This window comes from Calypte anna, chromosome 1, assembly GCF_003957555.1.
Source record: "Calypte anna isolate BGI_N300 chromosome 1, bCalAnn1_v1.p, whole genome shotgun sequence".
Taxonomy (NCBI): domain Eukaryota; kingdom Metazoa; phylum Chordata; class Aves; order Apodiformes; family Trochilidae; genus Calypte; species Calypte anna.
In genome coordinates this window covers 32,380,169-32,393,881 of record NC_044244.1, presented here as the reverse complement: position 1 = coordinate 32,393,881, position 13,713 = coordinate 32,380,169, and the positions used below count along the sequence as shown (strand labels likewise).

The following is a 13,713-nucleotide window of genomic DNA, read 5'->3' as shown; positions in this document are numbered from 1 at the left end:
ATGTAACCTTTTTATTTTACGTACCCTGAAACACATTCTCACCTGATTTACAGATTTAGTGATGCTGTAAGGGAAGGCTGAAATGTGAAATTGAATGCAATCTGAGAAACAGATTAAATTGGGAATAAAAAAGGATTTTTTGAAACATAAAGATGTTCTTAGTTTTAAACGTAAACAAGCATGTATTTACTTCCAGGAATATAGAGAATGTTGTTATGTTATAGATATGGAAGTATTTAAGTTTTATCTTGAAATGACTTTTTTTTAAAAGTGACACGAGTTTTAAGAAGATTGAATAACCTAACACCAAAACTGTAAAAACCTCATTTTGAGTCAGATGAAACTTACGGGTTTAAACCAAATTTTTGTAAGTTTTTTTTTTTTTGTTGTTGCTGTTGTTGTTGTTTGTTTTTTTCCCTCTCTTCAGCTGCAAACATTTGTATAGATCTGAATGAAGACTACTGTTAGGTATGTTATGTGGGGCCTGGCCATTCAGTCTTATTTTATGTTACGGCCCGAGGTAACATTAAGATTTATTTTTGTTTTGGATCCGCAAAACAAATCCAACTGTAAGAAGGGTTGGATGCAAGCAGATTGTATTTGAAAACTGACACAGGCAAAATTATAGAGCCAGGCAAAAGAGGGAGAGAGGAAAAGAAGATATAAGAGAGAGAAAAAAAATGTGGAGAAAAAGGGTAAGAAAGTGGGAAGAAAGCGAGTCACCAGCAGGGGTGCAGCTGGCCAGTGAGTTTCTTCAAGATGGGTCTGATCCTGGACAGGGTCCCATGCAAGACGGTGGTAGGTCAAGAGATGACAAAAGAGCCACAGCATGGACAGCCCTATATATACCCCCGAGTTCCTTTTGTTCTGAAGGGGCAGCTGTCAGTCAGCTCCCACAGCAGCAGGGGCATTGGCATCAGAGCCATTGCAGACAGGAGGGAGCTGCCTGGAGGGGGGGAGCTCCCACAGAAGGGTGCAGTCCCCCAGCCACTCATCAGTTCTTATCTCTTTCCAGGTGCCACTCCCTGCTCCCTTCCAGCCCCCTCAGCCAGGTACAGCAGCATCAGTACACTCAGGGTGGCTTCCTCCACCCTGGCCAGGGTAATCATGCCTGGAGGGACGTCCCAGCATTTCAGGCCCTCAGAAAAGGGGAGCAGTCTCCACACAGTAGTTCTTATCCCTTCCCAGGTGTCACCCCCTCTTCAGCTCTGGCCAGGCCAGGTCCTCCACCTTAGCTAGGGCTATTCACTTTAAAATTGCTCTTTTGAGACAATTGCAAATCAATGAGATCAGACTCTCACATGCACGTATAATGGGATTCTTTTGCCATGTATGTGAAAATCACGTCTTTCTTTTTTGCAGTTGTAGGTAGTGATAAAGTTCCTTGGGAAATAGCTTATACACCCTGGTGTTACTTTATAAATGAGTCCTTGAGTTCTGATTACCATTGGTATCTTTTGACATTTTCTGCTTTATTTCTGGAGGAGGAGTCAGATTCAGAAGTGTCCCTTCCTTCCCAAAGAACTATAATGCAGGGTGAAACAGGGATGTTTTGGGGAACTTCTCTCACTGTTTCTCCTCATTCCCTCTGCAGGTGGGCTTGTAATATGTAATACCTTTCAGCGTAAAGTACAGCATTTCCATCAACCTCCCTTTCAACAGTTATTAAAAATAAATTTGTAAGTCGTGGCACTGTACCATGTTGCACACTTCTGATTAGCTCGCTAATCGTATTACCTCCCAAATTCTTCAAAGTAAAGTTTCTCATACAATAAGTATGATGTGAATAATTCAACCCTGCTACACAGTTTTCTGTTCAAAGTACCAGTAAATCAAATAAGCCTGAGTTATCAAACCATCAAGTCACTTTGTAGAATCTGGATTTTTCTTGACATTATTTTGAATTAAGCCAAGTTCGGCAAATCTGATGAACAATAATATTTCATAGTAATATTTTTAGCTGTGATCAAGGATAGATCCTACGGCAGTCACTGGAATTCTTTTTTGAGATCTCTCATTTAATCAGTTTTTAATCCATTTAAGATGTGCTAAATTGATTTTGTGTAGTGCATCTTCATCAGTTTGTCAGGCAGTGCTGTGTCGAAGTCCTCATACGTGCCTATGTTTAATCAAATGAGTTGGAAACTGCAACTTCTCATCCTTTATACAGAAGTATTAGAGACACTACAGTCCTTTTATGTTTCTGCATGCATTGCTTCAGCCTGTCTCATGCCACCTTAATAGTAAATAGCATCATGTTATTAAAAAATATTATTTTTGGTGTGAGGCATGCTAATTTTAAACATGGCTGTAGGCAGAGTATTTCATATGGTGTGCATTGGCTAACTTGTATTGCATGTTCCTGTAACCTGCCTGTTTTAGCAAGTTCTCACCTAAGATTTCTTTGGGCCTGGAAGCCTTTATGTCAGAGTTGTAAATTTCCTAGCATATTGACAATTCCCTGGCTTTAAGCTGAGCTATCACTATTTATGGGTAGCTGTTCTGTTTTCTCTGTAAACAGAATACAGTTAGGAAACATATGTTAGGCTTATAAAATAAGCATACAACTCACTGAAACACTCAGAGTTTTCTGTACACTTATTTTCAAACATGCGCATGAGTGTTTGTGTGCACATTTAGAAGAGGCTTTTGCCAAATACTTACATTTACTGAATGACAGAATGAGATGCCTCTGTAGAGGGGGGGGAAGCAGATATATTCCTCTGCAAGTTATTCAAGCTGACAGAAGAATCACTGAAGAGACAAAACCTGTCACATTGTATGTGAATTTAGGCTGATATCTCTCTGACCCATCTGCACCCATATCTGCATTAAATGATTCATAATACGTACAGATATTCTGTTTTTAACTAATCTGTCTTCAAAGCTTTCTGGTTCCTTGTTCTCTAAACTTGAGAAATTCTCTGAATTTTCCTGGCATAATCCTAGACATATTGAAGAATGTAAAGCTGTTGATTACAGAGGCTGTATTCAGCTGCTCCTTTTGTCTACCTTTGTACTGAAGCATTGCCACCAAAACCTGAAGAAATATGTTTGTAGATAGATGAAAACTATCTGCAGACTAATGTTTTTCAATGATAGCTTCGATATTGTTGTGTCAGCATTGCTCTTCTAGCATGAAAGATAATCTCATCCTTCCTGAGACTTCTGACATACAAAGAGAAAGGAAAAATATTTGCTCCTCAGGAGGCTCTCTATTCTATTCATCATGCTTAATTTATAGGACAATTTTCAAATAAAAATAATATGCATCTATATAGATCAGTCAAATAGTTTTCAAATATTGGGCTGTTCAATTTGTTTAAATAGAGCTGCATTAATGTACGTTGCGTTGCTAACATAATATGATTATAGTTTTTTGTAGAGAGGACAATGATTGTTAAAAACACTAAACATTTTAAGTTGCATTTTGTTATTTAAGGTGTATGGTAAAGATTATTATTTCTTTCTGTCAGGTTGTTTTTTAGCTTTCCTCTCTCCTTAAATTTTCTGGTTTAGAATGTGGATTTGCCGCATAATCTCCTGTTTCACAAGAGTGTGGAAAGCAATTAAGAATACTTTTGGAATGGTTTGACTCACAAAAGCTTTCCCCTGAGATAATTTCAACATGCTGAAAGCAAACTCTGATTCTTGGCAGCAGAAAGAATTGAACCTTTTAAAAAGCAAGCTCCCAGTAAGCACAATTAAGTTATTCGACCAAGCGAAGGTTGAATTTAGCCTCTCAAATAAACAACTCTGCCAGCTGCATCAGTACTGCACTGGTCCCAAATTCCCACTTCTTTGATCTGGCATGGCAAATTCATGAAGAGGAAAAGGCGAGATTCTGCATTTAGTTTATAGTCTGTCAGATGGAGCATAGGCTGAGGCCAAACTCCACAGTTCCCTGTAACATCGGGCATGATGCAATGATTGCGGGGAGAATAAAGCATTTGTCCTGAATTTTATTTGTTTGTATTGTTACACTCTTCTTCTTGCCCGTCTTCTTCCGGTCTTTTGCTTTCTTTTTTTCTCCATTTCTCTCTCTTTTTTTTTTTTTTTTTTTTTCTTCCTATGCTGAGACTCCTACTTTTCACCTCCTCCAGCATTTTTTCCACACCCTTTTGCTGGATTGGCTCATGTGAAAGTGTTCCAGGCTGTGTCTGTGTGGTACCTCAGAGGGGGCAGTGAGCAATGAAAAAATCTCTGTCACCAAGTCATGGTTTCAGGCTGCGTGCAGGCTCAGGAAGCCCAGGTTCGTGTGGTGTTTGTGGTTCTGTTGGCATTTGGTTGTTTAATATATGATTATAGGAAGAAAAACTTGAGTGACAGTGTCCCTCAAAGTACCCTGAAGCACCAAAACCAGACAGAAGGATGCATTGCTGCACTGAACTATCCTATTCTGAATTTTATGGTGTCTAATAATACTGTGCTCAATCTTTATGTGATACTCGTTAGTATTTCTAACAAAGCTGTGAAGGTGTGGGACAGCATCTTGGCTCTTCCTTGCTTTCTCTCCTCCTCCATGAGCAGTACTCATTTTGGGCAAGGAAAATTTTAAGTTAGAATTTTCAGGTAAACTAGAAGGAGAACTGGAAGCTAGCTAAGAAGCTTAAGTAGCAAAATAATTATTCCTAGACATAAACTTAATAAAATTTCATTATTTTTTGGCATTTTGCAGTTTTGTTCCATGCCTCTTTCTTGGTAAGCATACTCATTTTTCTTAGATACCATGTAGTGGTAAAGGTAGATCTGAGTGAACTGGCATACACCAAAGCTTTCCCCAGACCAGGGTATGGCAGATCTACCTCCTGCATACTGGCACACCTTTACACATGCCCTGTTCTTAAAATGCTCTTTGAGAGGAACAAAAATTCAGCTAAATCTGCCTCTATAAAAGTTACACAGAACCACTGTGAGACAGCATGTTGGTGCAGCAGAGGACAAATTGTCACTGGGTACTTCAGAAATCCAAAAATCATTACTATATTAAAAAAAATTATTACTATCCTTTGCTCCAGACTGCTATCTTAGTTCTCCCATGGCTTTCCCCACAGTCAATAAGGACCATAAGGCACATCCAGAGGGCAGTTCAGAGCAGCTGTACTTTATCTGCATCAGTCTTCAGCAATAACTCTCCTGGTTAAAGAGGGCTGCAGAGAATGAAGTAAGCTTTGGAGAGGATTTTCTGCATCAGCTTTGTGTGACTCTAAAATAGTGATCACATCTCCCTCTATAAGGGAATGTCTCTCATTTCATTTGTTTTGCATGTGTAAGAGGAAACCAGAGCCAGCCAAACTTCTGCAGAGCAACAGTAAGCAATATAACTGTGGATTGATTCTTTTTCTGTAATTTTATTTAAGAATCAACCTAAAGCAACCTGTCTTTTTTTGAGCTTTGTGGTTCAGCTTTTTAGAAAGATAGCAAATTAAATTTCTCCTTTTGTATTGTAAGATGCGCTGACCTGCACACAGGAAACAGAACTTATGTTGGCATCTTCAATATTTCAGATCTTTCTTTTTAGAATTTGTCACTACACCAGGCCTTTGGTGGTTTTTTGCATTTGCTGCTTAGGTAAGGAAATGCAAAGATAAAAAATACCAGATACCTTTTAATTATGTAAAAAAAAAAAAAAAAAAAAGAAAATTGCTCCATATAGGATATCTTAAGTTTTACTCCAAGAATACAGTAATGTTTTGTGCAGGATGGAATACAGTAGCAGACTGTCTTTTACTGATGGGGCATGGAAATTCATATTTAGAGGCCTTAACAGAGTCACTGGTATTTCCATTTGATTTCTGCAGCCCATAAGAAAGATACTGATGTTATGCCCTGTTCATCTACAAGGCAGTGTGTTCCTTGCACTCTGAACTGCTGAAATGATGGTTGCAGGGATGCTTCAAGGGCACATGGTAGAAATGGGGAAGAGAGATTTGATCCTTTTTCACTAGGGACAAGGGTTAGGTGTGAGTTTCAGAGGTAAGAGAACTGAGGTAGAAGATCCCTCAGATGCTATGATGAGGTTAGTAGACCTCATTAGGAAATTAAGGACTTAGCAAAATATTATGAATAATCAATCACTCAGTGGGAACATCAGAATGGTCCTGTGCACTTGACCTGAAGCATCAGTAGCTTACATCTGTACTGCCTGTCCAGGAACAAGAGAGGATATCACGTTTAAAAAGAGTGCAGCTATGAGGGAAATGCAGAAAGATGAGTTTTGAACTGTATTCCCAGGATATATATGGTCCACATGAAAATACTACAAATTTGATCACGTATGTACTTAAATATTTTGTGTCCAGACATATTTTTATTCCATTTATTTGTCATGGGGATAAATATTACATAGAGAAAACCAGCTGAGGTCTATTGGCTTATACACAAGGATGCAAAGGTAACAGAGCAAATATGCTGTAATGTTGAGCTGAACATTGCAATTTTTACCTGGTTAAATTTATTTCTGCTTGTCATTTTGGTGGTGGTTGTGGCCTAACTATCTGTTAAAAAGTCAGAATGCTTTGGATAATGGGAAGGAGATTTCTGATTTGCAGAGTGAATGAAAAATTATTTACCAGGAATTAGGGAAGATTGCCATAAGGCTTACTGTAGTATATATAGAAGCTACTTCTGAATTGCTCACATATGTGTTGTGGGGCATATAATTCTAATGTGTTCCAAGAAGTCTTGAAAATTTTTGGTTGCTAAGAAATGTCAAAGTAAGGAAGAAACCAAGATGTTTGATGACGTGAGCTCTCTATTGACTAAACTTTATGAATACAACAAAAAATTTAAAGAGTAATTTTGGTTTAATCTTGGGCAAGGATAGATTTGCACCTTGGTAGTGCAAATGTTCATGTGCATTTTTCCTCTCAGTTGAGAAAATAACTCAAGACGCTGTTGAAAAGGCTGTACGTTTCTTTGTGGTCAGTGAATCCTCAAACTGTGGAATATTCAGATGTTTTTGAGGATTATTGATACTATGCATCCAAAAGGGGAGTAATTTACTCTCTGGATGACTTTTTTCAAAAAAGCAACAAAAACTTAGTTAGGAATATTTGGCAATATACAAAATGCCAAAATGGAAGTATTTGAACACTGACGGTGTATCCTTATTTGTATTAACTAATGTTAATTTTAATGTGGAGAGACATCACTCTGCTTCCAAATTAGTGGAGGCTATTTGCTTCTGGGTATTTAAATAGTTTATATGCTGCATCCTATAGGGAGATAGGAGGGAGATAGGTTATCACTTAGAGTTAGGACTGTGGGATCACAGAGTAGTTTAGAGGAAGGAGCCTTGGAAGTTCACTCCTGCTCAGAGCAGGGTCAGATCTGCAGTCAGACTGAGCTGTGTGGGGCTTTATCTGGTCTTATCTTGAAAGGCTCCTGGAGGGGAGATTGCACAAGCTCTCTGGGCAACCTGTGCCACTGAGAAACTGCCCTCATGGAGAATTTTTTTTCCTAAATTAATTCTGAACCTCTTGTTTTGGGTTGTGCCCACTGTCTCTTCTCCTCCTGCCTTGAAGAGCTTGGTTCCAGCTTCCTTTTAACTTTCCTGTAGTCACTGGAGTCTAATGAATCCCTGGTCCCTGGCCTCTTCTTCTAGGCCAAGGGCTCCAACCCTGACCATTGCAGGGGCCTTCTGCTGAGCTCTCTCCAGTTCTATGTGTACTGGACACAGTTAGATGAGGTCTAGTGAGTGCTGAATGGATGATTTTGGGAGGATGATCTCTTCCCTCATCTGCCAGGAGGCTGCTGGCTGTCCCTGCTGCCAGGGCACAGGTCTAGCCCATGCTCAGCTGCTCACCAGGGCCATTCATGCAGAGCTGCTCCCCAGTCCATTCCTTCCCATCCTGGACTGCTGCAGGGATGCTTCCCTCTTTGGGGCAGCACTTGGCTTTTCTCCTTGCTGCATTTCCCAAAGTTCTTTTCAGCCCATTTCTCTAGCCTAGTTGGATCTCTGTGAAAGGCAGCTCTTCTCTCCAACATATCAGCTGGCCCTTCATCCTCTACAAACTGGATGAGCATGCACTCCACATGCCTCCTCCAGGGCACTGATAAAAATATTAAGCAAGACAGTCCCCAGGCCAGAACCCTACAGTGCTCCTTTTCTTACTGGCCAGGATCTTGGAACCCATTACTACATGGCCTCTAGAGTCACATCTGCCACCCATTATCATGTCCCCAGCCATCTCTCCTTCTTGATGAACAGCAGATTTTGGAGACCCTCACCCTGTTTGATCCCACCAATACCTTTCCCAAGAAGTTCTCCCTGACAACTTCAGAAATCTTGACTACCTGTGTCATGCTGTGTTACCTTTCAGCATATGTCAGCATATGAAAACTGTAATGAAAATTTTAAACTGCTTCTCTTAACCTGCTTGAACAGTTTCAGAATTTCATTTATCAGTTTTTAAGACAGGAAGATATTGAGGCATACTCCTTCAAGGAAATTTTATCTATAATTCTGTAATAAATCTCCACAGATATGGATATATTAATGTTTTCCTCTTCAGTATTTGCTTTTATATGCTAGGCAGTGATTGGCTCCTTGCCGTTTTTATCTTGGGAATTATGAAGGTGGGAATGATGAAAAGCTACTTTCCATGATTGAATACTGTGTCTAGTGCTTCTACAATATGTAATAAGTTTTTTATGATATGATTATAACAATTATGACAGACTGATATTGTGCGCACTGACGTTTATGTCATAAGATCCTCATTTAAGTGCAAATAACAGCAAGGAATCAATGACAAATCCTTTGTCCATAAATGCAACTTTTCTCTGAAAATGAGAAGGAATTTCATTCAGTAGTATAGATTAGTTCTGGGCCCTGGCCTTAGATTTTGATTTCGTTGAATGAAATTATGTTAGTCAATAATGATTACTGACAGGGTGAAACTCTGTAGAGGCCTGGGTATGGATTGTTGGTACGAGTGCTGAGCAGAGCAGGTGATGCTGCTTCAGGAATCTTGTCTTCAGATCCAGATTCTCTCAATTTTTGAAACCTTGGGAAACAGAATACATCAATTCCTGCCTCAAATTTAGCAATGAAACCGATGCTTTCCCTACATAAACAGACTTGAATAAATTACAGACACCAACTCAATATTGATTCTGTTGAGGCTGAGTTTCAAATTCATTTTAGTTGTCCATGTAAAGAGCTTTATGAATAGACTTAAACCCCAAAATCTATCAGACCTGATAACTAACATCTAAAATAGTATACTGGTGCTGATTGTAATGTAATTCTATATTTGAGGGTAATAGATATGCACACTGGAGAGGAACTGCATGATGCGAATGGCATTTCTGTTCAGAATCTCTTGCAACATGATGCTATTCAATTTTTTTTTACTCAAGAGGTTGTCACTATGTTCCTTTTGTTTCCATCTTAACAGTTAATAGAATTCTAAACAATTTTGGATTCTCAGCTTGACAGGGTGCTGGGCTGTGGGAAAACAGTCTGCGGAGGCTTAAGGATTCCATGTACGCATCAATATGATTGCAGGAAAATCGTTTATTAGCAACTTGCACTCACTTTATATAGAGAAGCCTTGTTTACATCATCTTATCATGCAGGTGGCCTTGTACTCCAACCACACATACCATTCTCACGGGACCTTCTTCCCACATAATTATTTTCCTCCTCTGTTGCCGATTAAGTTATCTCTTTCCCAGTAGCTCATTCTCAGAAAGCCTCTAACTAGGCCTCAATAACCATTAACCCAATGTGGCCTAAGTTGAAGTAAGTCAGGATTGCTCACAACCTGTATATTTCTGAACTGTTTCCCCAACACTGGGCCACTTCATTTAAACTGTATTTTTACCTGGGGAGGTTGGACTAGATGATCCTTGAGGTCCTTTCCAACCTGGCATTCTGTGATTCTGTGATTCACTGCTGTTGCTAATTTGCCATTTTTAATAGGAAGTTGTTATTGCAGACTAATAAATGTTTCATGTTTTGAAATTTGCTTCTTTTGCTGATCTTTTCATTAAGTGAAGTGGTTGCATAAAGGAGGCTCTGAAGAACATCAGTTTTTCATAGGGTGATAGTTACCTTATAAATCTTGTTCAATTAGATAATTAAAGAGTTTGAGTGAGAGAACAAGCATTTATAGAGTTTTCAGGGGTCTTGGATGAAGATGTTTATTGCAGAAAAGCAACAGCTCCAATGAAATTTTGAAGAAGGATGCTGGACCATCATCTTTTGTGAAAGCAATTTACGTGATTTCTTAACTCAGTTTTTCAAGAATTTTTTAATATTTTATTATAAGCAGAACTTTGCAGATTGCCAGGAGTGGGTCTCTATGTAAATTGGTGCATGGTAAATTTTTTTTGGTTTTTTTTGTTTTGTTTTGTTTTTTCCCCTGGGTATTAGTAGTGTTTTAGCTTTTGGGCAAAGCTAGTTCTTTTTGAGAGCATTCAAGATGCCAAGCTGATTACAAGCTAGGCTTGTACATGGCACAGCTATGCTAAACTACTCTGCAGCTCGAGTATTGACTTAATTTGCTCCTCACAAATACGCACTCTCTGTTAATATGTTGTTTACAATGCACTAATGTTCCCACAAAAGCCACTGAAGTAAAGCAAATTGTCCCATTTCATTAGTACAGGATTCTATCTTTGAATAATTTTATTTCATGTCAAATAGCTTTTTAGCTCTGCATCATCAGTGTAGCCAGTATTTACTGTTTTGTAAAACAAGTTGTTGCTGCTTCCCATTTGTTATCTTTCTGCCTTGCTAACTCACTCCAGCCTAGATTGTGCAGTCTCAGACCATTCACACTCTCCTAAAGGGATTGCAACTAAGTGTAATTATTTGGCTTTTTGTTCAGTTTTCACTCTTTTTAGACATCATGGCTAAGTGGAATCATGCAGAGGAGGTTGGTTCATGATACCACCTGAATACAACTTCAGTCTTTATGTAGAAAGAAGAGTAAGCACTTTTTCCCCATTTACTCTGTTCAGGACAGCAGAAAATTGTGTTTCTTCTATTGTGACATGGCCTACAGGAGCTGTGGGCACAATCCCATTCCAGACACACCAGTAGCAGGTTATGTTGTGCTTTGCAATGACTTCAGTCTGAATCCCTGTCTTTGCTCTTTAGGTGGTCATTTCTGGCATCAACATGTTAATATTCTTTGAAAGTGTACAAGCTCGTATGATCTACATAGAGCTAGATGTATGCTAAGGATGTGTTTAGAGGAAATGAAGAATTATTTCAGATGCTGGCCTGAGATGTGTGTGTTCAGGCAGCTTGAGGAGGCGTTTTCTGCCAGCCCTGCTCTCCCTGAACGTATCCCATGGTGTGTAAGAAAAGAATAGGACGGAATTCTAAGTGTAATGAATATGTTTTACCACTAGATGGTATTGTTATATGAGATTAAGCATCTACTGGGAGCGAGGGGATGCTGAAGGGAAGAAGGCCTTTAATGGCTGTTAGTCGTGTGGGAAGGCACCAGTGGCTGCTTCTGTGCAAAGGGCAGGTGGCCCCAGGAATAAGGCTTAACTGTTAATTAAACCATAACATATGATTTTTTGTTTTATTCCCCTAACTTGTAGGCTTCTTTGAATAATGCAAGTCTTTGCAAGTGAGTAATCTCAGCGTGTGTGCTGACAAAGCACTGAGAAGCGGTGAATGTCTTCAATCGCTATCATTGTTTCCCGTGGTATTTTACATCTTGTTGTTCACTGAGGATTTTATTTTCATTAAACACACATCTGCTCGACAAAAAAGAGTTTTTCAGGAAAAGTACAAGAAGGGAAGATATCTATATAAGCAGGAATATGAGCAGATATGACTTTTAACCTGTGCGAGTCACTGATACCCATGTGCTACTCATCTGTTATGCATTGTAACATCTGCAAAATCCATGGGCACGGGGGGAGGCATGTGTGACATATTTCACCATTTGTCTTAGTTATTATGCATCCTGGTTCTTAAAGAAAAAGATAACAAGAATTAACAGTTGTTAATTGCTTGGCTTCTTAGGATGCTTTGTTCTGTGAAGTACTAAGTCTACTTGAACTGCTTTATCTTGCTCTTGTGTGAAAGGCATTATTCACTTAGGTAGAGATAGGGAAGCAGTTCTGTGTGCAACAAAACAGACGTTGAAAAACACTGCATAAAAAATGGAGAAACATTCTGTATTTTTTTACTAAAAACTTTGACACTGCCTTACAGCTTTGTTTTCTTAAAAAATAGAAAGTGTTTTTCTTCAGCTGGTTTGGAATTTAAATTGCTTATTCATACCAGGCTTTGTTTGAAAATCTGCTGATTTCCAGCTTGAGCCACAGGCAGATGTATTGCAGGATCTTAGTGCTGTGATTTGGTATTTGTGTTGTTCCCATGCTGTTGCTGAGGCAGTGCTGTGCTGCCGCATAGACCAACCCCCATTTTCCTGGGAATTGTATAAATTCACAGCAAAATAAGGTAACTGTCCCAGAGTTCATATTAGATCAGGTATTTAGAGACATCTTTCAGTGCAGAAAAGTGGAAGTCAACTGAGTGTTTCACAGTCATGCTGAGCCCTCCCCGAGTCCTCCCCAGCTGCCTGCAGATCACACTCCTTTTAGGAAAGATACATACACAGCATGCACAGTGTTTGAAGGAGAAGGTGGAGCTCCTGGTGCTTGTTTCTCCATGATTCTCTTTGGTTTAATTAGCCATGAAGATGTAGCACATTAACAATCTATGCAAGACTAATGCTTGGCTTTTCAGAGTGCCTCCCTGGGTGGGTGGCAGTGGGTTTGGGAGCAGCCATTAGCAGCATGTGGTTGGTCTTCCTCCCTTTCTGGCATGGGATGCTGTCTTGAAGGCTCCCTCCTGTCCACAATGAGCATCTGTAAGCACACTGGGCAACTGAGCCCTTGGTGCTGGTCCGTGTTGATCCTGCAGTGCTGCTGAGACGCTGCAGGCTCCCTCTTTGCACAGCAGCCTGGTCTGATCTTGAGAAGGGCCCCCAGGATGCTCTGAGAGACAGTGTGGACATAATCACCTCATGTATCACATGCAAGGGAAAACATGATTTAAAGAGCTGGGTTCCCAGCAGCTATAAATCATTCTAGTTCTTATCCCGGTGGAAGAACTGGTGAAGGAAATTCAATATCAAGCTCAGAATACTTACTAGGCTAAGGTGATTTGCAGGTAGTGAAGTCCTAGACAGAAGTGCTATGTCACTCAATGCTGTCAACTAACCTGTAAGAGAGAAAAATACTTTTCATAAGAAGTCATCCAGAATATTTTAAAAGACCATGAAGGGTACTGGGACTGTAAAATGTCATCATACTAGTTTCCTACACCATTTTCTTGCATCTTTTTCCTTGTAGATTTTTCCATTGATTGGCTATCACTGCTTCATTTCATGGTGCTGTTTATCAACATTTGAGAGAAAAAAAATAATTATCTACATTTGTTCAGTGTATTACCAACTTCTGAGATTAGCTGCTCTTTGTTTTCTTTGACAATTTCCTGGCATGGACCCCTGGAAACTGGTGAAGCAGTTTGATTTCCGGTGAAGAAATATACTATTTGAGATATGCTTCTACTGTTGATACCAGAGGTAGATTGTAGTTGAGGAGGAATGCAGGAACAAAGTCAGCAGCTATTTATCAATATCTGTTTGTTCTTTAAATGAATTATTTTTGGTTTGACATTTGTTGTATCTTTTAGCTTTGTGTCTCTGAAGAAACAGTAATAGGTAAATT

At 39.4% G+C, this 13,713-nt stretch overlaps 1 protein-coding gene across 1 annotated transcript in view; it reads left to right on the top strand.

Moving 5' to 3' along the window:
- TAFA2 (TAFA chemokine like family member 2) overlaps positions 1-13,713 on the top strand; it is a 305,923-nt gene that overhangs the window by 24,938 nt on the left and 267,272 nt on the right.